The following is a 24,766-nucleotide window of genomic DNA, read 5'->3' on the forward strand; positions in this document are numbered from 1 at the left end:
CCATTGTGTTGGACTCCATTTGTCCCAATGTCTGTCAAACATTCTTTAAAATGTGACACTGGTTTTCTTCAACAGTTTCTGGCAGAACATGCTAGAGCTAGTTCCTAGACTCATTCACAAATGGTCTGTAGCAATGTCTATATTAACTAATGCGTCAATGCACCGGTTGTTAATCAACACTTGCTGAATGGCCCATCCAGTTGTTACTGTTACTGTTGCACAATTCCAGTTCCTTATTGCCTGAACTGACTTCTGAACTGTGACATGCTCCTTTCTGATTTTGTTTCAAATTACCACTGCACTTGCTTTTGTTTCTTGTTTGTCATCATGCCTTGGAGCTGCATACTGTCAAAATGTGACCTTTCTTTTAGCCACTGAAATATCTGGTTGCCCTAAGCAATGAAGGTGTGGTGAGTGATAGCTGTTGCAATGACAGGAACTGGCCTTATCAATGTACTTCAAACTCAGTTTCACACGCAGACTGACTGAATTGCAGTAAAATTTTTGATTTGGTAGTTCACTTCCTGAGGTGAACACAAACATGTCATTATCATGTGGTTCACCATCCATACTTGGTGGACTAAATTCTCCATTATTCTTGGATGTCATTTCTTTTAACACAACAATTTTACATGCAAGTTCATTTGTTAACTTTTACATGCTCAACAGCTGTGATTGAATTTGTTTGTATACCAATGTGCACACAAACCTATTGTGTAATGCACCATCTAAAAAGGCAGCAAGATTGAAGTGCAGAGATTGACCTGGGTTCAGTCCTGATCTCCAGTGTTGTCTGTGTGGATTTCCTTCGGGTGCTCCGGTTTCTTCCCACCTCCCAAAAACGTGCAGGTTGGTAGGTTAATTGGTCACTGAAAATTGACCCTGGGGTGTAGGTGAGTGGTGGAATCTGGGGGGAGCTGATGTGAATGTGTGGGGAAGAAAATGGGATTAATGTAGGTTTAGTGTAAATGGGAGGGTGATGGTTTGCATGGACTCAGTGAGCCACAGGGATTGTTTCTGTGCTATATCTCTCTACAACTCTATGAAACAATGCACTCACTCATTATCTCACCATGATTTTGGCTTCTAATGGCTTCCAGCTTCTGCATAACATCTTTAAACAAGATATCTTTTGCAATATATGGTCTGAGAATATTTGCTATCATACCAAATGCTTCTGACCCAATCACTAACAGCAGTATTGCTTTTTTACACTTGCACTGTTCGGGCTTTTGTGTTATTATCTAATCCTTCAACCAGTATCTTCTTTGCGTCGAAGAAGATGCTATTAGTTTGATGTGCGCTGTTTTAGGAGGCGGTGTGTTTTGTCACGATGTTCTGTTCAGGCACAGGAGCTAAAGTAAACCAGTTTTGCAGTTAGTCAGAAAATGAATTTAACACTGAAGGTGATCCCATCAGTCACAGAAGGAAATGTCTGAGAAAGGGCAGAGAGAAGGAGTGATTCAATGACAAAATGAATGATGGCATGAGACAAACAGAAGGTAAAAAAGAAGAGGACACAAACATAGACAAAAATCTTTTCACACAGAACAACAACTTCGGCCAGTTAATATCTATTGCATTCACACCAGCCATAAGCCTTTGTCTTCTGCAAGAAGAGGACGAAAACTTAAACTAACTCAGAGCGAAATCTTCATGATGATATACTGTTCCCATTGACCCCACTCCTACTTGGGGTTCCGCTGAGGTTAGACAAACAGATGAGCAAGTATTGTTTCACTGTTTTGTCTGCAGCAATGCAGCAGCCCTTTAAGTATTGCACAAAGTATGAAACTAGCAGGTGATCTCTTGAAGGTGATGGTGGGATCTTCCATGTTCAGTAAGGTTTTAATCCATCTCATCTTTTACACAACGTCTTAGAGCTATACAGCACGGAAACAGACCCTTCGGCCCACCGAGTCTGCATCAACTATAAAGCATCCATTTACACTAATCCTGTTTTATTCTCCCCTCATTCCTATTGACTCTCTCCAGATTCTACCTCCCACCTACACTGGGGGCAAATTACAGCAGCCATTTAACCTACCAACCTGCACATCTTTGAGATGTGTGAGGAAACTAGAGCACCTGGCGGAAATCCACGTACTCCCAGGGAGAATGTGCAAACTCCATGCAGGCAGCACCGGAAGTTGGAATTGAACAAGGTGAACACAAAAATTTGGGGGCGAGAGAGAAAATTGAAAGTGTGGAAGGATGAGACGGAGAGAAGAAGGAAGGAGAAAGGGGAGGGGGACAAGGTTGGTGATTGGAGGAGTGGGGGGGTGAAAATTAGATAAAAAGAGAAGGAAAACTCAAGGGCAAGGCAGGATTGTGAACAGTAAAGAGAGCAAAACAGATCTGGAGCAAGGGAGGGGAAGGGAAGGTGAAGGGTAAAGGTGTAAAAGAACAAGGTTCTGAATACTTCACAGATGCTCCAAGCTGCTGTAATAACTACAAATCCATATGCAGGCGAGATGACCACAATGTTTCAACCCAAGACAATGATGAAGGGAATGAACAAATCTCATGTTAAGTGCTTCTTCTACTTCTACATCTAAATGCCTGAAGTATGTGGATTGTGTAATCTATTTGTGATCACTTCCTGCAGTTGAGAATGATGGCTTTGAAGGGAGATGCGAGAGAGGATCTGATTAGGTTTTATCATTTTTTAAAATGTCTTCATTTTTAAAAGCATTTAGAATTTGAATGAGTTTGTTATGTCGTTAGCATACTCTCTGTATCTTCTACGCTCAGAGGGGATTAGATTTGGATTTGAATAACAACACTTGTGCTGTTCACTCTAGGTCAAGGAAGTAACAGCACAACTTGGTCTACAGGTATAACTGGTGTTGCAAACACTGCAGGCCCCTGTACAATGCTTTATCGGTTAACATGTGTTTTAGGGGGTTTCCATACTATATATAGAATGTTGGTACTCAGTCTTTATTTTAGTAAAGTAAGATCTGGTATGTGCTGACAGAACAGACAATAAAAGCAAATTCCAGGGCAAGGTTGAAATGAGAAATAAATAGATCTTTGAAAAGAAGATATTTTCAAAGCTATGGGGAAAGAGTAGGTGAGTCATGAGTCATACAACAAGGAAACCGGTCCTTCAGCCTAATGGATATGTCCATTGACCACTCATCTACACTAATCCCATTTTATTCTCCCCACGTTTCAATCAACTTCCCCCAGATTCTACCGCTCACCTACACACTAGGGGAATTTTATAGCAGCCAATTAACCTACCAACCCTCAGGTCTTAGGGATGTGGGAGGAGACTGCAGCACTCAGGGGAAACCCATGAGGTCACAGAGAGAACGTGCAAACTCCACACAGACAGAACCCAGGGCAGGATTGAACCCGGGCCTCTGGTGCTGTGAGGCAGCTGCTCTACCACACGCGCCACTGTGACTGATTGGATAGTTCTTTCAAAGAGCGGCACCAACAAGATGTTCTGTGTGGCATCCTTCTCAACTCTAGGATTCTACAAAAATCAAAACACTGCAGAAGTTGGACATATGAAGTAAAAACAGAAAATGCCGGAAAAACTCAACTGCTCAGATCTGAAGCATTGACTCTGTTTCTCTCCCCACAGAGTGCCTGACCTGGTGAGGGGCTAGGTCCTGGGTAACAGCGTCTTAAATAATTCACGGGTGCTTTGCTAAAAGAGGAAACCAAAGGGTGTTAATGCTTTATAAGAGTATGTATTGATTTTATAGCACAATGAATATAAAGAAGGATGTGCACTGATTGGATCTACTGTGTATATTTTTAATGAATAAAATACCGTGATGAAATAAAAAAATCTTATTTTTAATACAACCAGGAATGATCCTGTTCAGAGTATTGAACAAGGCAGAATTTTAAAGTAAGATAAAAGTAAGCATGTTCAAACCCCTCCAGTGTCTCAGCTTCCTCTATCTATATAACCTCTCCAACTCTACAGGACTCTGAGAATGCTGCATGTTCTGGCCTCTCATGCATCCTTATTTTTTGCTTTACTGTTGGCATGCATGCCCTCAGTCCCTAGGGTCCTGAGTTCCAGAATTCCATCCCTAAACCTCTCCATTTTATCCTCCTCAGTCCATCCTGAAAAACCAACCCCTTTGAAAAGCTCTTGGTAACCAGTTGGGATATTTCCTTACGTAAATTGATGTCAAATTCTGTCTGGTAATCACTCCTGTGAAATCCAGTCCTTTCTCAACTTTTTCCTGGAAGTGTTAGCTCATACAGGTGATGTACCACTGGGAAATGAGTATCTTGCTCTCCTCTGAGGGGCCATTCTTTGTTTGCTGATATCGATCGGATAGCAATGTTGAGTCAGCACATTTCATTGTTGTAAATGGGAAGTGAGCAAAAGAAAATACAGAATATTCCCACCAATGTATACAAGTGGGACATTGCTAACTTGCATTTAACAGGAAATCACCTTGCTACAGGAAAGTAGAAAGGAGAGGAGGAAGAAGTCCCCAGTTATTATTCTCAAACTATCAGAATTGTGGACTAACTCAACCTCCTCCTCCACTTGGCATCTGTGTGATAACTCCCTTTTGCAATATGCTTGGAGGGTTTATACCTACTCTTGTAGGAACTTACGGTTTAAGCAACAAACACTTTTGCTTGGAAATTGGCCCCAGTTGGGTCTGCGATTTATGCGTAAATCTTGCACAAGAGCGCAATTTTGCACAGGTTTTGACATGTTTGCAACATTTTCTGTTGTAGATCAGCCCGTTGGGAAATTGGACCAGAAACCATGTTGCCGTGGAAACCACTGTGAACTGCAGGTATCTGAGATAGCTACAGATATTTCTAAATTGTGGGTGCTGGCGATTGGTACAAATTAGTGTCATTACCTGAAAGCCAGTCCGTAAAAAGGTTTTTTGAAAGAAATATACAATACCATAAATTAGAAAAATACTTTGCTTGGACACTTAGTCTTGTGACTTAACTCTTGAATGCTTTCTAGTGTCCTAACAAGCCATAGCATTGTACCATTCCAGACATATTCCGGCAGAGAAAGAATAAAGAAACCAAAATGACCACCTGACATCAGATTAGGCACCATATTCATACATGCCAATGTTATTCCTCGCCCAAGTCCTCACAAACCTCAGAGGCCTGCGTATAAATTAGGAGGTCTGTCCCACAAACTAGTCAAGCAAGAGGCTGATATAGTCATAGTCATACCTTACAGATGATGTGCAGACTGCTCCATTACAATCCCTAGGTACATTGTGTCCCATCAGAAGGACATACCCGCCAAAGATGGTGGTACAGTGGCGTACAGGTTGGAGGGAGTAACCCTTGGAGTATTCAACATTGACTCCATACCTCATGATGTTTCAGGTCGTCAGCTCAAACACGAGCAGGGAAACCTCTTCCGAGTTACAACCCACCGTCCTTCCTCAACACTTGGAGGAAGCACTGAAAGTAGTAAGGACACCGAATGTACTCTGGGTGGGGACTTCAATGTCCACCATCAAGAATGGCTTGATAGCACCACCACTGACTGAGCTGCACATGTCCTGAAGGATACGGCTGACAGTCTGGGTCTGGGGTGGGTAGTGAGTGAACCAACATGTGGAATTAACCAACTTTATCACTTCCTCACCGCTCTGCCTGTGGTAGATCCACCTGACCATAATAACATTGACAGAAGTGACCACTGCACAATCGCTGTGGCGACAAAGTCCCGTCATCACACCAGGGGTACCCTCCATCGTGTTGTGTGACACTACAGTCAGGCTCAATGGTAAAGGCTCAGAACAGACCTGGCAGCTCGAAACCGAACACCCGTGAGGTGCTGTGGACCATCAGCAGCAGCAGAATCTGTCCCTACCACAGGCTGTAACCTCACGGCCTGGCAATCCGGAGGGACTGCCGCAAGTCGAGGAAATGACTCTCCACCACCTCCTCAAGGGCAATTATGGATGCCAGTAATGCCCATATCCTGGAAATAAATAGGCCAGGAATAGGCTATAGACGAGTAGTTCAAACTGGAGTTTTAATGCAGGCTGTTTACCAACTCCAGGGTCAGCAGTACATCCCTGGTCTCCCTGTGACTGTGTGTGTTTCCTACGGGTGCTCTGGTTTCATCCCACATCCCAAAGACATGTGATTTACTAGATTAATTAGAGCAACTGTAAATTGCTCCCTAATGTGTAAGTAGGTGGTAGAATCTGCTGGGGAGGGGCGCAGGGGGAGTTGATGGGAATGTGGGGAGAATAAAATGAGTTAGGGTGGTGTTAATGTACGAAAGGTGGTTAATGGTCAGCATGGACTCAGTGGACTGAAGGGCCTGTTTCTGAGCTGTATCTCTCTATGACTTTATAAATGTATGTGTTTTTTTATTTCCATCATGTATTGCAAAGGAGGTACAAGAAACTGCAGATGCTGGAATCTGGGACAAAAAAAACAAACTGCTGGAGGAATCTGCTTGACCAGCTGAGTTCCTCCAGCACATTGTATATATTGCAAAGGGCCACATGCAGGAGTTAAGCAGAGCACAAGTGCCAAGTAGCAAAAGCAGCTGGAGCAGCTTCCATAGAGGTCATCCTCAAAACAACCAGGAATAAAAGCAATGAATGGGCAACATAACTGGAAGGTCTACAGGGAACAGGCAGGAGATCTATCTAATTCTCCTAATTCAGAATAAATACCAAACTGTACAATCCTGATGATCTGACTATTAGAGCAAATAATGTCTTATGAGGATAGGTTGAGCAAGCTAGGGCTTTTCTCTTTGGAGAGAAGGAGGATGAGAGGTGACTTCATAGAGGTGTACAAGATGATAAGAGGCATAGATCGAGTGGACAGTCAGAGACTTTTTCCCAGGGTGACAATGACTAACACGAGGGGACATAATTTTAAGGTGATTGGAGGAAGGTATAAGGGGGATGTCAGAGGTAGTTTTTACACGGTGAGTGGTGGGTGCGTGGAATGCACTGCCGGCAGATGTTGTGGGGGCAGATACATTAGGGACATTTAAGAGACTCCTAGATAGACACATGAATGATAGAGAAATGGAGGGCTATGGGTTAGATAGATCTTAGAGCAGGATAAAATGTCAGCACAACATCGTGGACCAAAGGGCCTGTACTGCACTGTAATGTTCTATGTTCTATAATCAAAGGCACAGCATTAATTCTGGGAGGATCTGATGCCATGACCCATTCCAAAAATATAACAGTTTTTGAAACTTTTATTTGGTGAATTTTCCAGTATGTTGCAATTTACAATCAACCCGGGCAATGCATTTCTTTCATCAAAAAGGGACATTTACTCAAAACATTGACAAATATTCCTGTTCCAAGTTGGGAATAAATACCCTCCTTTATATTCAAAATCTTTTAATGTAATTACAATGCCAAACCAATTATTGAATGGGAAAAATGAAACTATGCATCTCTTCAAAAACTGTAACAATAAACAAGTGAGTTGAAGACTTTTACTTTTGATCAGAAGATCATTCTAGTCAAAGCTAGGCAATAAATTTGGAAGTTCATTCCCAGGAAAATATGAGGAAAACAAGAAGAAAACATAGGAAGACATTCTTCTGCTCAAAGGTCCAATTTTTTAATTAAAATGATTAACTCTGGTTAATTTTAAATAATTTTGTACTAGACAAGGGCTAACATTTGTTGACCCAGTTTCCATGCCCAGAGTTGTAATTCCACAGTCCTCTCTCCCCACAACCACCCCCCCTCCCCCACTCCCCACAGCTTGGCTCAGCTGTTCCATTGCAAAGGGTCAACCTTGCCCACAGCTGGGTGGTAGGCTTGGTGGTGATAGAGGGAGGGGGGGAAGGAGCCAGATATTGGTGGGGGTTGTACGAACAAAGCTGAAGCTGCTCGAAACTTTGACAGCTGGTAAATCTGTGTCCCCAGTTTTTCCAGCTGTAAAAGCTACGAGGGATTTTTTTAATTTTTAAAAAACTATTAAAATTGAAATAAAAATGTTAAAATTAAAACAATTTAAAACATTAAACTAAGATGAATTATAGTTTTAAAAATATAACTTACCTCCCTCTCTGTTACCTAATCTGTAGCCCTACAATCCCCATTGAAATCCATGAGATATTGGATTCACTGATCCAGTTCTGGATGCAAAGGGTAACAGCCTGGGGAACTTCAGCCAGACTCAGTTCCACCGACAGCGGCAGAGCAAACTGACAGATTCTGCCTCTGGAATCCAGCGGCCTAGCTAGGTCTCCTGCATGAAACTGTACGGGAATCCTAGACCTACTGCTGCTTAAAAGGCTAAAGACTAGCTGTGACATCTGGCCCAAGATGTCTTCGGGATTGCAACAAACATTTTGGCACAGCTTCTACAGATGACTCGAACCCATCTGATTCCAGATCACTGACACCCCTTCCAACCCTCCTCAATTCAAGGAACCCCTCTTTCTCCCTCACTTCTACCTTTCCCTCTCTGTTCCTGCTCTCATACCCTCACCTTCCTGGTATACCCTGGTATCTCTGGGCATTAAACACTGTGGCAGACAACTCCCGAGAAACTTCCCCAGGGCACTAAAACAAACTGTGCTTTCTTAGTTCTTTGAACAGTTTTACTTTTTTTTTCAGGAAGAAAAAATATTGCAGATGGAAGATAAAATCAAATATTGTCCAAACAGGTGAAGAGAGTCCATTTATTTGCTGAGTATGGTTGGAAAGCTGGGAGAGACATGTTCAGCAGTTGATGATGGGGATGTGGCAGTCGATAGGGTGAGGCTGTGTGATGGGTTGGGGGAAGATGGGGTGGGGGCAGCCTCAATGCAGGAATACATCAAAGCAGAATGACAACCCTGGTATCCCTCCTCTGACCCAACTGTGCCCACTGGCTACTCTATCGCTCCCTTCAGCCTAACCTCTGTCTCTTCCCATCCATGCACCACACCCCCACAGTCATTGATCCCATCCATGCGCCACACCCCCACAGTCATTGCTTCTCCCTTGTCAATGTTGGCATTCTCTGCTTTAACAGATCCTCTCACCACCAGAGTAGTTCCTGTGAGCAATGACATCAGATGCATATTAATATGGAGGCCTCAGGAAGCAAGGGCACTGCTCGAGATATTTCCCATCATTTACAGCTAAGGAATGCATACCCCCTCTTGGTTTATGGCATTGGTGAGAGCAAGGGAGGGCAATGAAATGCCAGAAAGCTGGCATTCTGCAATGCAATTGATAGCAGGATAATCAAACCCATTATCAGGACCAGACTCTTGGGCGCAGCAACAATGGATTATCATGACCGCAAACCCAATTCACCAAGTCCCCCCTTCCCTTCACCTGTGGCTGATGCCTCAGTTGCTGTGAGTTAGGACAGGGGACATTCAAATATTTAAATCTCCTGCTCCCAGGGAATGGGCCTTGGCCACAGCCACTCAAGGTAGTGGGGGTTCTATCTTTGAGTTAACAGGTTCAAATCTGATGCTAGCTCTTGACCACGGATTCTTCCACTCAGTCCCACTGGTGCACTGCATTGTCAGAAGCGCTTCCTTCCAAATGGGACCAAGCTCCCACATCCGTGCCCAGCTGGATATTAAAAATCTTGTGACAAGTTTCACAGAAGAGCAAGTAGTTCTCCTAATTCCCTAATTTCCACCCTAGCCATAACCATCATGTCATTAACTGTTCTTTTTACCATTTGAGAAATTTTGTGTGAAAATTCACAGCTCAATTTGCCTGCCAAACAAACCGTAAATCCACTCCAAAAGTAACTTGTGTGGCACAGGTGACAGGTCCTCAGAGATGACTGATGTAAACACAGGTGTGGCAGGCTACACATGGAAAACTATAGGAATGGGACACTGCCTTCAATGGGGTATGTGCTCCAAAGATATTGTACTGGCCACAGAGTTCCCCAGTGCAATGTCCTGATCACTGGCCTTTTCAGTTCCTACTGTGCCCCTTGAATACTGGAGCATTTGCACAGTGAAACTATTTTGTGCAATGATCTGCTCAATCTCTATTGCTTCCTTGTGTAATGTACTATCCAGCCAACTACAAATTCCCTGCAAAATCATTGCTTCAGCCATTCACCTATCTGTCATAATATACAATGAAGGTCACACAGAATTGGATCAGGAATTCTCCTGGATTTCCCAGGAATTACAGATTAACCTCCTGAGCACTGCTCCTCTTGAAACCCAAGAGAAAAATCACAGAAAGAATCAAAAAGAAATGGACTTCATTTGTATAGTAATTACTTAAAGATTGAAGATGGGGATGAATGGTGTTTGGAGGTGGTACAACCAGCAAGAGTTGGCAACGCTAAAACTACAGAGCTTATGGATAGTGCAAACCCTCCATTTAACACAGTCTTCAGCTGAGTTAAAATCACTCTTTACATGGCAGACAGGTACTATGGAATTAAACAGATATAAGATCAACATTTAGAACATATTGTTCTACATTCAGCATCCATAATATACAGCTTGTGAAATTCATGCCTTTAAATGTCAGTTAATCATCACTCCATCAGGCCAACAAACTGCTCTTGCTCTGTCTCAGTCCATTAGGATTCAAGATCCAGAAATTGTCTTTTCCTTTTCCTATGTGTTCCACTGCCCGTCTTTGGAAATGTTTCCGTGCCTGCTGAACTGCGCTGCTCCTGTGTTTGACCTTCGTGTCCCAGTGAGTCCCAATAGCTCTCATCGTCTGAAATGTCCTCAAGTTCCAGTAGCATCTGCAAGTTGACCTGCTCAGGCTTCAGATCATAAAAGGAGTGATTGTTGGTGAATCTGTGAGGGATACTGGGAGTTTCAGCATGGAGCGAAGAGAGTGACTTCTTCGCCAGTGTCAGTTTAACACTTGGGGCATGTTCTGTTTCTAATTCCGAGGAGCCAGACTTTCCTTCCTTTGACAAGTGACCCTCAGGAATTCTTTTACTTGTGTCTTTCTGATTGTTCTCATTCCTCACTTTGTTTTGCACATGAAAACCTTGATCCTGCTCAGTAATCTGACCATTTAACTTTGGGTTGTCGAAGAGTTCAAAGTCAAACATCATCACCGCATCTTCAAACGTCAGCATCATTAACTTCTTCTCACATTCCTCGTTTTGGTCAACTGGGTGGACGCCACTACTCTTTTCACAGCTTGCCTTAATTTCTTGGCTGGAGCTTTGAACCGGGTTCAGACTGACATGATATTGTTTGCCATCCTCTTGCAACCGATTGCCATTGCACGACATAGAGTTCAGAACTGGGTCCGTATTAGTATTGGAGCCAAGTGCCTTAGTCTCAGGGGTGATATCAGAATCATATTGCATTGAAGCAAAATTTTGATGCTGTTGTTTGCTGAGTGCTTGTGTGACTTCAGGTTGAAATCCTTGTATGATCTGAACTTCTTGAGACTGCCACTGTTGTTTCTGCTTACAGTTATACCGCTGCACTTGCTGTATGGATGCACAATGTGTATCCGCACTGCCCTGAGAGGGCGTGGATGTCTGTGGTTGAATCAGTTGGCTGCCAGAGGACGTGGTGGGCCGTGGAGTGTAAACTGCATTCCGTACTTGAATCGGCAGAGTGGTGTAGAATGTTTGACTGCCTTCATAGAGAGTTACAGGGGGCTGCTGGAAGTGAATGCTATGCTCATGTGGTGGTAGCAGCACGTAGAGGGAAAAATGAAAATCAGGTGTCTGGGGCGTCTGTGCCGTCATGTTCTGAAGAGTGAAGGGCACTGGATTTGAATACTGGGGCACTTCCATTCTAGAACTGGGCTGATCTAAGCTATTCATTTGCCCCAGATCATAGAAATAATCAACTGGATGCAAAAGCGGCCCTGTGGAGGTAAAGGAAAAGGAACTTTACCATTCCAATGTGCAGATAAATGATCTTACCTAAAGATGGAAGGATATGAGAATTAGCTTCTTATGTCTTTACTTCATTAGTAAATCTGCAAGGAATTGAGTGTTCTACCAACCTCCCAAATTATAAACCAATGGTTGGGAGTTTTGTATCCAATTCTTGGAACGATAACAATGCCTTGGACGATTCCCAGAGCAGATTCATTAGTGTTGTAACAGGGATGGTACTTCTGTTATGCGGAGATAATAAAAATGCTTCCATTATTCTTTGTGGGGAAGAGAAGGTTAAGGAGAGATTGGATAGGGAGTGTTCAAAATTATGAAAGTTTTGATAAAGTAATTAGGGAGAAGCTGTCAGGAGGATCAATCCACAGAGGGGAAAGTGAAGATAATTAACAAAAGAATAAATTAACTATTATTTTTATGGAGCAAGTTGTGATTTGGAATGTAATGCTGCAACAGACTGTGGAATCAGTCTGTTAAAAAGGGAAATGCATTCGTATTTGAAAAGGGATCAAGTTTAGGGCTCTGGGGGAAGAACCAGTAGAGTGGGGCTAATTGGTTCCCTCTTTCAAAAAGGTGGCAAAGGTACAACTTAAGGAAGGCTTCTTACAGTGCAGAAGTAGGCAATGATTTTATGGAAGGATTTGTAATGTAACAGGGAATTTGTGCCATTGATAAATGCAAGAACAGCCAGTTTTGATGTATCAAATTCAGATTTATGGTCTGAATTAAGAAGATAAGATGAACATTGACAGATATAAATACTTGATTTCACAAATTCTTTCAAATTCCCAGAAATTCCATAATTTTGAGCATAATATATTTTTATAGTGATTAACAACAAAGGAATGGTGTAGCATGACAGGAAAATTTGGATGACAGCAACTTTAATTATATTGAAAACAATTTACGATGTTGAAAAAAGCAATTAAAACGATAAAAATGTTGGGTAACAAAGAAAATAAATGAAGGATAAACATTAGGTGTGAACAAAATCAAATAAATGAGTAAGATTACGAAGCCAAAATAACTTGAGGAAAGAAACCTCATGGGTAAACTAAACTCACAATAAAGGCTCATTAAGCCAACCCTCCAATTCTGGCTCATTAAAATTCCCTTCAGGGAACTCCCTTCCTGAGAGCAGAGTGTGGTAAATTCCCCATCCAGACAGCAGTGGTTCTAGAGACAGCTCACCACCACCTCCTCAAGAGCCATTCCGTGTGTGCACGTGATTCTGGCCTTACAATTGGCGCTCCATATTCCATGAAGGAATTTTAAAGATCCACAGGTAGCAATATATTTGCTGCATGTACCCGTGATCAGACAGTTTTATCCACAATAGTGTATGCTTGCAAAGCATTCTACAAACCCAATGATGTTAGCATCAGCTTTGACCGTACAATATACATGATAAATCTCTCTTCCCAGTTTTAAAAGTTTAAAGTCTTTCTATAATTTGAGAAAGCATACTACAATAAAGCAGAGGTGGTTGTCATGACAGAAGTTTTATAGGTTCAACTGATTAAGACCAACTCACTTGGTAACAGCAACAGTTCTTCCAACCCCTCAAACCTGGCCTTCCAATTAGTTACATTGTGGCTGATCTGCAGCTTAACTCCACTGACCTGCTGCTAGTACCTCAACAAGAACCATCAACCCAACCTTTAAAATTTCATAGGCGAATGAGAAATGGAAGCAGGAGTAGACCATTCAGATCTTCACACCTCCTCCACCATTTAATAAGATTATGCTGATCTTTTAACTCAGCATCACTTCCCTGTACTAATTCTATATCCCTTCACATCCAAAAATCCATCATTCCCTGCCTTCAATACACCCAGTGACTGGGAAGAGAATTCCAAATATTTACCACCCTCTGAATGGAGAATTTTCTTCTCATCTCTGTCCTGAATAGCTCACCCTTTATTGTGAGACCATAACTCTTAGTTCTGCATACCCTGCCAGGGGTAATATCAACTCTGCAACTGCCCTATCAAATCCTGTAAGAACTTTGTATGTTTCAATGAGATCTTCTCATTCTTCTGAGCTCTCTAGGCCCAGTCTGCCTAATATCTCCCTACATGACAAACTCCTTTCCCATCCTAAGAATCAACCTGGTAAATCTTTGCTGCACTCCCATTTCCTTAGGTATTCCAAGCAAACTCATCACTGAACTCTGAGACCTGGGACTCAACACCTCCATCTGCAACTGGATCCTTGACTTCCTCACCAACAGACCGCAATCAGTGAGGATAGGCAGCAACACCTCCGGCACGATTATTCTCAACACTGGTGCCCCACAAGGCTACGTCCTCAGCCCCCTACTCTACTCCCTATTCACTCATGACTGTGTGGCCAGATTCTGCTCTAACTCCATCTACAAGTTTGCAGATGATACCACTGTTGAAGGCCGTGTCTCAAATAACAATGAGTCAGTGTGCAGAAGGAGATAGAGAGCCTAGTGGCATAGTGGCATGACAACATTTCCCTCAGTGTCAGCAAAACAAAAGAGCAGGTCATTGACTTCAGGAAGGGGGATGGTGCACATGGTCCTGTCTACACCAACAGTGCTAGGGTCGAGAGGGTTGAGAACTTCAAGTTCTGAGGAGTGAACATCACCAATAGCCTGTCATGGTCCAACCATGTAGATTCCACAGCCATGAAAGTTCACCAGCGCCTCTACTTCCTCAGGAGTCTAAAGAAATTTAGCGTGTCCTATCGACCTTTACCAATTTTTATCGATGCACCATAGAAAGCATCCTATCTGGATGCATCCCGGCTTGGTATGGCAACTGCTCTGCCTGTTACCACAAGAAACTGCAGAGAGTTGTGGACACAGCTCAGCACATCACAGAAAACCAGCCTCCCCTCCATGGACTCAATCTACACTTCTCACTGCCTCGGTAAAGCAGCAGCAGCATAATCAAAGACCCCACCCACCCCAGACATTCTCTCTTCTCCCCCCTCCCATCAGGCAGAAGATACAGAAGCCTGAAAGCATATACCACCAGGCTCAAGGACAGTTTCTACCCCGCTGTCGTAAGACTATTGAATGGTTCTCTAGTACGATAAGATGGACTCTTGACCTCACAATCTACCTCATTATGACCTTGCACCTTACTGTCAACCTGCACTGCACTTTCTCTGTAGTTGTTACACTTTATTCTGCATTGTTATTGTTTTACCCTGTACTACCTCAATGCACTGTGTAATGAATTGATCTGTATGAATGGTACGCAAGACAAGTTTTTCACTTACCTTGGTACATGTGACGATAATAAACTAATTCTAATTCCAATTCCAGGGACACCAGACCTGTGCACAACATTTCAGGTCTCACCAGGATCCTATAATTCCAGTAATTTCAAATTAACTCCAGCATTAACAGCATTTTGAGAGACGGATCTGCCATTAACTCTTTTGCTTTCCTTCCAACTTGCTTACTTCTGACATTATGAATGTACCCTCATTAAGCATTTCTCTACCTTTTCTGTGTATCCAACTCACGGTACCTCCAAATTGTTTTAAAGATCTATAATGTATCATTCCTTGGCTTTCTAAACCCAAGAACAGTTTATGCAAGTGCCCCCATTATATATCCCTTTGATCCCTGGGATGTTTCTGGTGGACCCAGTGCTGCACTCCTTGCCTGTATCCCTGGAGCTGAAGCCAGTGTTGCAAGCACACCAAGGGAGTTATTTCCTCACTTTTGAATTCCAGTCCTCTGGTAACCATGGCTAACATCCCATTATCCTATTAGACTGCTTTTGGTATTTATATACCTGCTGTTAGTGATATTTTTGTATGTTATCCAGTTTGCATGTTTGAATTCTCTGTCATTGCTTTTGTTTCCTCCAAGCAGTGGTCTCTAAAGAGGAGTTCCTTCCTCTTTGAATGATTCCCAGCATTCGATCAAATCCCTACTGGCCCCGGGAAAGAGTGGCTCCCGGGAGGGAAGGTGGGGGAGGAAGAGATACATTAAACTGCTAACCTTGAGCAGTTGCAGGGAGAGAGTGGTGGTGCAGGACAGACGTGACCATGGGTCGATTTGACTGGCGAATTGGGAGCGATCGCCTCGCTTGTTGGCCTGGATCTTGATGCAGGAGGCTTGCTCTTATTGCCGGGTCTGGATGCTGTGGTAAACTGGACACGCCAGCTGCTGGAGATTGTTGCTGGTGTATGCCAGCTCTACCCGGCGCCTGGTTGACCTGGGACAGACCGTTTGGGTTCACAATGATGATGTTATGGGTGTGACCCGCTCCGAAGTGCGGCAGCCGCTGCATTCTACTTCCAGGGTCGGATGGGAGAACGAGTGGCTCGTCTTGGTGAGCAGGGGAGCGGTGCAATGATCTCAGCTGAAGATAAGTTAACTCGGAGAAGACGCGTCCCCATGGGAACTTGGAGTTCGGTCAGCGTCTGAGCGGCGTGTAATGGGCCAGACATTGTCCCATTATGACGCCGGGACTTTAAGTTTAATGTCATCGCAGGAAGGTGGAGATTAAACTGCAGCCTGAAACTGACCGACTGAAACCAACCAGCAATCGGCGGAGACAGCTGGAGAGCGCCAACAGGTTCCCTCTTAGCACTCGAGGACACATTGCAGCTCTTAAAAGGGCAACTCTTAGCAGGAATTCGTGGGGCAAATGGGGGCTGGAGACGCGCGGCGGTACTGAGCAAGAGCAAAGCTTCATCCAATTCCAGCTTCAACTGGACAAGAGAAGTGAGCAGATGCCACTGACACCTCCTCTTCCCCGCCACTGGGGAACAGTTCGCCAAAAACAAAAAAAAATCAGCTTAATGTTGCACCATCAAAATGGAAAACATGAATCCCCCTTGTCCCTTCCCCGCAAAGATGCCATCAAACTAGTGGGTTCGTGAGCTCTCACACCAAGCAGATCAGAAGCTGAGGTAGTTCTGGGCCCTTGCATTTCAGGAAATGGGACAGTGAGTTGGGACAGTCCCGTTAGATCTGCAATCCTTTTTTCTCTCTGCTGCAAATTTTTGGACCATTTCTTCAAAACGTGGATGTAAAAACATAGTGTGGTTAGCAAAAGAGCCTGTGGAGAGTGAGATAAATGTTTTTAAGGCGGAGTTAAAATTTGGAACTCAGTTTCCAAAATGAGCAGAATCTGTGAAGGTCCAAGTAGCAAGTGGATGTCCACTTGAAGAGGGAAACTGTGTAAGGGTTTGTGTAGAGGGCAGGGAGTGGCATTGCTTGGACAGTTCTTGCAAAGAAGCAGCTCACAGCTGAGGGGTTGACAAACCTCTCTCCATGCTGTCTGATCCTAGACCATGTCAATGAACAGTGCTGTATTGGAGCGGAATGGACTGTTGCCATGGTTTTGTGGTTTGGCAGATGCATTCCACTTTAGCTGACTGACCCAATTGTTTTTGGCTATTTAAGGCCCTCATTGGTTACCCATATAGGTAAGAAAAGTTTCATGATTGAACACTACCCATTTATCCTGATCCAGCTGAGATTAACCTACGTCTAATGGCTGGGGGTATTATAAATGACCTCAGTGCAGCTGGGGTTGAGATGGGGCAAATTCAGCTCTGTTATTTGGTTAGCCCCATTTGGAAATAACTTATTTACAGTGGCTTGGTAAGAAAAAGTAGGGCAACACCTATTGCCAACATATGCACATCAATGATGGGTATTTTGACCAGATACAAGATACCTGTGCCCAGGAACTATACTCAGCCAGGAGGCAACAGCTTCTAATTGGTAGAGGGGGAAATAAAAGATACCTCACTGTTTCCACACATGTCGAGATATTTGGTGCAGCACAGTGGCGCAGTTGGTAGAGCTGCTTGCTCAGAGACCCAGGTTCAATCCCAACCACAGAAGCTGTCTGTATGGAGGTTGCATGTTCTCCATGTAACTGCGAGGGTTTCCCCCGCGTGCTCTAGTTTCTTCCCACATCCCAAAGATGTGTGGGTTGGTAGGTTGATTGCTCACCTAGTGAGTAGGTGAGCAGTAGAAAGTGGGGGGAGAATGTGAGGAGAATAATAAAAAAGATTAATGTAGGATTAGTGTAAGTGAGTGGTTGATGTTCAACACGGATTCGGTGAGCTGAAGGGCTGTTTCCATATGTCTCTATATTTCAAAAGCCACTCTTGAAACCTATGAATCATATGCTTTTTATGTCCTTTATTGGATGAGTCTTCACAAGAACTCATGAACAAACATTGATGAAACGTCAATAGTAATAATTCGGCAAAAGAAACTAAATCAAGTGTAAGGAAGTGTGACTATAGGTCACACATCATTCACTGTTAGTGCACAATAACTTCAATACACCACACTGACAGACTTCAGTAACTTCATCACAAGATTCACAATGATTTTTGACGAACATGTTATTCAGGAATTTTTGTCCCAACGCCTCGCATTAAACAAAAATCCTCCCATTTCAGCAAGAAAAGTTAATCTGGATAAGGAAAGCTTCAAAGCTGTCTAAAGAGTAGCAAGGAATCTCTCTCACTTTAATATCTGTAATTATAACCAGAACCTTACAGCACTTAAAATATAAGGTGGTTTGCATTATCTATGTGCTTGGTTTGCTTATCTGTAATGCAAAAGAGATAAGCTTACTTTTTGGAGACACAAGAGACTGCACATGCTGGAATCTGTTGTGAAAAGCAAACTGCTGGAGGAGCTCAGAGGGTCAGGCAGCATCTGTGTGGGGAGAGGAATTGTCGATGTTTCGGGTGAAAACGCTGCATCGTGACTGAAACGTGGTCATTTCTTCTCCCCCTATAGATGCTGCTTAACCTGCTGAGCTCCTCCAACAGTTTGTTTCTGCCTTGCGGTCATGTCTTACTTATAACATATATTCTTGCTGAAATTTATCATAAATGTACTTGACGTCTTCATGAAATTTATATTGCGGTAAGTTTTCAGGGTAATTGTACAACTAAGTGGTTATCATGTGTTGAAATTATTAATGTAACTTCCTCTGCCCCTTTCTACTTAAAATATTTGCTGATAATAGTCTTTGCTATTTGAAGGGAACATGTTGTTGGGATGCATATTTTCTATCCTCCCTTTTAACGCACAGCCAAACATTCTCAAGAATCTCAGAAGGAGAGTAAGCAACTGATGCTTGTTACAGGGGTAATGTCAGAATGAGAGAAAGAGGGGTGTCCCCAAAGCTTGCTTACAGAATCAAAAACTTGATGGGAAATGGGCAAATTTGTTGACAATACTAAACTCCAAGGACCAGTATAATGAAAGGAGGGAGCTCTCAAATTACAAAACAAACAAAATACCTTGGTAGTCTAGACGAAGGAAAATCAAATTTAATTAGTTAGGATTGCAGAAAAGGAGTTGTCAGTAACATATGCAAGCAACATAGGTATTGCATCAAATGTGTTGCAAGAACTGAAGTAGGTTAAAGAGACTATGGAGTCTTCAAGGTATCCCACCAATGGAATTATCAAAGCCAGTTGAAGACTGAACTGCAGGGACAAGACAGTAAAAAAAAGTTAGAGGAAATTTTGCTTAAGTTGCTTACATCTTCAGTAAGCCCATTTTATCTTGTGCAACACAAAAAAAAGCTGGAGGAACTCAGCGGGTCAGGCAGCTTCTATGGAGGGAACTGGACAGTCGACATTTTGGGTCGAGACCCTTCATCGGGACTGGAAAGAGAGGGGAGATTCCCAGTATAAAAAGGTGAGGGGAGGGGTGAAGCAAGAGCTGGTGGGTGATAGGTTGATCCATGCGAGGGGGGGTGTTAGGCAGATGGGGGAATGGGGAGAGTGGGAATGATATAAGAAGCTGGAAAGTGATGGGTGGAAGTGACAAAGGGCTGAAGAAGATGGAATCTGCTAGGACAGGATAGTGGACCATGGAATAGAGGGAAGGAGGTGAGGAGCAGAACTGGTGGGAGGAATGTCCATCTCCCTCCACAGATGCTGCCTGACCCACTGAATTCCTCCAGCTTTTTGTGTGTTGCTGCAGATTTGCAGCATCTGCAGTCTCCTGTGTCTCCATTTTGTCTTCTGTCTAGATTTTATCACCTGCTAACTAGGAGTTAATGCAGCTACAGAACAATGCATGGAGGTAACATGGGTTTAGTGTTCTGAGTGTGTGAGTTATCACTGAAGAGGCTTGGGCAGTTCTACCTGGAAATTATGGCAATAGTGTTATGGCAAAGGATCATTCAAAATAACTCTTTAAATTGTGGGAAGTGGACATGGTAACACCAGTTTAAACTCGGGACGGATGTGCATTGTACATACCATGGCAATGTTTGGAATAGGCTTTCAGGCAAACACTCTGGAATCCTGATACAACAGGCAGAGGTAGCAAAGAGAACGCGGCACATGGAATACTGTAAATGTAGAGCCGCTGATGGTGGAAAATGAAAATAGACCAGAAGGCTTTCCTCATCCATTATTATCGTTTGATCCGTTCCCCACAGATACATTGGTGACCACTTTCTGATTCCACGCACCTTCTGCAGCCACACTAGAAGCTGGCACAGAGAGAGACCAAAACGTCCTTTTCCCATTTCAAGGTGGAATGTTAAGTTCTAATCCTGAGGATAAAGGTGTGGATGATTCATCACAAGATGTAAGGCGAAGAAAGATTTGCAGTCACATCTAGTTCTTAACATGGTAAGTTCACGTTGAGGTCAGTTTTCTGCTTATCCACAGTGTTTCATTTTATACAGTAGTGAAGGAGAACTTTTGGCCCTTCAAGTTGGTGCAAACTTTTTGAAACATCTATCCTATTAATCCCACTTCCATGCACTTTCCCCATATTCTACATTTTCCTTTTTCAAATAAACCCAGTTCACTTGTCATGGACACTATTAAGTCCACTTTCACCTATTTTTCAGACAGTGCCAAACAGCTCACTCCAGGAAAAGACTCACCTTACCTCCCCTCAGCTTTCCTTTACCAATTCCCTTAAATCCATCCTTCATCCTGTGAATTTACTCCATTAAAACCCTTTATAATGTTCAACAACTCAGTTAGAGCCTCCCCTTTACCTTTGGGGAACAATCCCAGTTTCTCCACTTTCTCACTCTTGGTGTAGTTATGGTAAACATCTGCACCCTCCCCGTGGCTTTGACGTCCTTTCTAATGTGTAGTGCACAGAATGAAACCTGATGGCAGAATGGCGGTAGGGTGGTGCAGCTCGTAGAGCCAGTGACTCACAGCTCCAGAGACCCACGCTCAAGCCCAACCTTGGGTTCTATCTGTGTGGAGTTTGTATGTTCTCTCCTAGACCTCATGGGTTTCCTCTGGGTGCTCTGGTTTCCAAAGAGGTGTGGCTTGTTAGGTTAACTAGCTGCAGTAAATTGCCCCTTATGTGTGGGTGAGTGGTAGGATCTGGGGGGAGTTGATGAGAATGTGGGGAGAATAAAATGGGATCAACATAGGATTGTAAATGGATGCTTAATACTTGGCATGAACTCCTTGGGTTGTAGGTCCCTTTTCTGTGCTGTACCTCTCTATGACTATGAAACACAATACTCCTGTTGAGGCCTAAACAATGATTTATAAAGGTTTGTAATGACTTAACTGCTTTTGACTTTGTTGATACATAGCCTCGTTCTCCCTGGTATAAAAAGAAAAAATGTTGGAAACACTACCTGCTGAATATTTCCAGCTCTTTCTGTTTTAACGTCGAAAACACTCAGCGGGTGAGGCAGCATTAGAATCAGAATCAGGTTTATTGTCACTATCTTATATGACGTGCGGCAGCAGTACAGTGCAAAGACATAAGTTACTGCAGATTACAAAATAAATAAATAGTGCAAATAAAAAAGGAAGAATGAGGTAGTGTTCATGGGTTCATGGACCGTTCAGAAATCTGATGATGGAGGGGAAGAAACTGCTTCTGAATCATTGAGTGTGGGTCTTCAGGCTCCTGTACCTCCTCCCTGATGGTAGTAATGAGAAGAGGGCATGTCCCAGATCATGAGGGTCCTTAATGATGGATGCCGCTTTCTTGAGACACCGCCTCTTGAAGATGTCCTCGATGGTGGGGAGGGCTGTGCCCCTGATGGAGCTGGCTGAGTCTACAATCCTCTGCAGCCTCTTGCGATGCTGTACATTGGAGCCTCCATACCAGGCTGTGATGCAACCAGTCAGAATGCTCTCTACTGTACATCTGTAGAAATTTGCAAGAGTCTTTGGTGACACACCGAACCTCCTCATGCTCCTAATGACGTAGAGCCGCTGGCGTGCCTTCTTCATGATTGCATCAATGTGTTGGGCCCAGGACAGATCCTCGGAGATGTTGATGCCCAGGAACTTGAAGCTGCTCACTCTTTCCACCGCTGACCCCTCAATGAAGACTGGTGTGTGTTCTCTCGACTTCCCCTTCCTAAAGTCCACAATCAGTTCCTTGGTCTTGCTGACGTTGTGTGAGGTTGTTGCAAGGCCGCTCAACCAGCCGATCTCACCTCTGTACGCTTCCTCATCGCCATCTGAGATTTTACCAACAACAGTGGTGTCATCTGCGAACTTATTAAAGCCGTTTGAGCTGTGCTTAGCCACACAGTCATGGGTGTAGACAGAGAGCAGAGCAGTGGGCTAAGCACGCATCCTTGAGGTGCGCCTGTGTTGCTTGTCAGCGGGGAGGAGACATTATCACCGATCCGCACTGACTGTGGTCTCCCAATGAGGAAGTCAAGGATCCAGTTGCAGAGGGAGGTGCAGAGGCCCAGGTTTAGAAGCTTGGTGATTAATACTGAGGGGATGATGGTTTTGAACACCGAGCTGTGGAAAGAGAAACAAAGTTAACGTTTCAGGTTGAAGACTCTTCATCTGACCTGCTGAGTATTTCAGTATTTTCTGTTGTTGTTTCAGATTTTCAGCATCTGCAAGTTTTTTGATGATTTACTTAGCAACCAACATCACTAAAGCAGACAGTTGAATCATTTGTCTCATTCCTGTGAGATAAATCAGTACGCTGATTGACAGCCATGATTCCCATAACTACACTCCAATAGTATAAAAATTCTCCGATAATCCGGTATCTGATTGTTTGGAAATCTTAATGATTCAGCATCTGACTCATTCATTAGTCTGGAATGTAGGCTAGCGGTCCAGAGTGCAAGAGAGTGCGTTGCCAGAGCCAGGGTTGGGATCCAGAACACCAGGGATCAGGAATGCGAGTAGGTTTGTGGCCAGGCCTGAGGTTTGGGTTGCTTGTACATTCCCTGCTCCCTTTAAACCCATTGTGTTTGTTGAGAAGTTCATTATGCTCCTGTGTAACATGAAAGAAGTGAAATAGGAGTGTGTTTGGGTATTCAAAGGAGTGACATCCAATAGCCCAGAAAATCTGCTAGTCAAAGTCCTGAGGATGCCACATTATAGGAGTTTTACTGACTTTTGTTGTCTGAATGCCCATTTGGAAAGGGCATTTGAATGCAAATTTCCCTCTTTGTCCTGCCTGTGAGAAGGGTCTCTGTAATAATTCCCTGAAAGCAACATCGAGGTTTTCTGAAGATGGGATCCAGATCAGTGTGACTAAAGATAGGGCGGCACGGAGCGCGACGCTATTACAGCGCCAGTGATCAGGGTTCAGTTCCCATCGCTGTCTGTAAGGAGTTTGTACGTTCTCCCGTGTCTGTGTGGGTTTCCTTCGGGTGCTCCGGTTTCCTCCCACATTGCAAAGATGTACGGGTAGGTTAATTTGGGTTTAAAATGGGCAGCGCAGACTCATTGGGCCGGAGGGGCCTGTTACCACGCTGTAAATAAAATTTTTTAAAAAAGGATGTGTTCTGATGTGGCAAAAAGTTCTCAATAACATCAGTAGCAGGAGAATCCATATTTGGGCCAATTTTGTCTGCATCAAAAGATACAATGTTGCTTATTCAGGTTTTTCCTTCTCCTCATTCTTATTGGTTATAGGTTCAAGAGCCCCACAGGCCTCCAGTTGCTTGGCCAATCAATTGTCTTCCCTGTGACATTATGCCCAATAGGCTATCTGACCTCTCAGTCATTTCGTCATTCAATCATCCAGTCACCCAATCCCTTGACTCCTGAATTACTCTTAGTCTTAGTTAGACTTCTTTTCTCAACTGTCCTGCCCCAAGTATGCAAGTGTTGGGACTGGTGTTTTGTTCTGAAGGTGTTTTTCTTTTAGAGATGGAGGTGGAGAATTATTCGTGAGTGCAGCATTACTAAAACAGTCGAAACATTGGGCAGGCACTACTATCCTTTCTCATTCAACCCAGAAGGATCCACAGATACACCCATCAAACTGGAACAAAAGAAGTACCCCCAAAACCTTTGCGTTTCCACATTGTCCTTGGTATTAGTTAGAATGAATAACCTCTCTGTTGTGTCCCAAACATGCAATATACACCAGTCAGCTCCCAGTATACACAGCTGACTCCCAGCCAAGTATCATCCTTGGGTATTAAGTCACCTAATAAAGAAAACTATGTTAAAACCTTACATAACAAGTAAGATGGATAAAGAGTTCATGTGACTTCTTTAGATATTTCGTTCTCTTTGGTTGTGGAATGCAAGTGGGATGGGTTCCCTAAAGTGAGATTGATATTGTTGTCTCCATACAAGTGATTATTTCTCAAGATTGTAACATAATAATCTAATGTTATGTTACTCCAAGTAGATGAGTTGCATTCCACAAGGTGACATTCCTTTGGCTTCAACAGTTCAGAACTAAAACAGCTATCTAACACATCCCTCCAGCCCCAAAGTATGGGTGTGGGTGTTTCTGTTTCTTAGTGAAGGTTCTTTGCCTGGGTGTGGAGCGGTTCAGTGGAAAGGGCAAAACATATACACTGGGTACACAACTGCTGTGATTGGCACAGTGAACTGAGTATCGATGGTTAATTACCAGGGTTGCTTGAGTGTCAGTATTGCAAGAGTATTTAGCGACATCCCTACCACAGTTTTAACTCAAAATACCAGAAGCCACATTCCATTGTTTATGTAATCCAGTAGCAGAGTTTTACTA

General features: G+C 43.4%; 1 long non-coding RNA gene across 1 annotated transcript; it reads left to right on the forward strand.

Moving 5' to 3' along the window:
* Positions 1-338: 338 nt before the first annotated feature.
* LOC127577099 (uncharacterized) lies at positions 339-20,264 on the forward strand. The gene is made up of 3 exons (XR_007957323.1): positions 339-405; positions 4,726-4,787; positions 20,244-20,264. It is a non-coding gene; the product is annotated as an uncharacterized LOC127577099 (long non-coding RNA).
* Positions 20,265-24,766: the final 4,502 nt, after the last annotated feature.

The sequence above is a fragment of the Pristis pectinata genome, chromosome 1, assembly GCF_009764475.1.
Source record: "Pristis pectinata isolate sPriPec2 chromosome 1, sPriPec2.1.pri, whole genome shotgun sequence".
NCBI lineage: Eukaryota > Metazoa > Chordata > Chondrichthyes > Rhinopristiformes > Pristidae > Pristis > Pristis pectinata.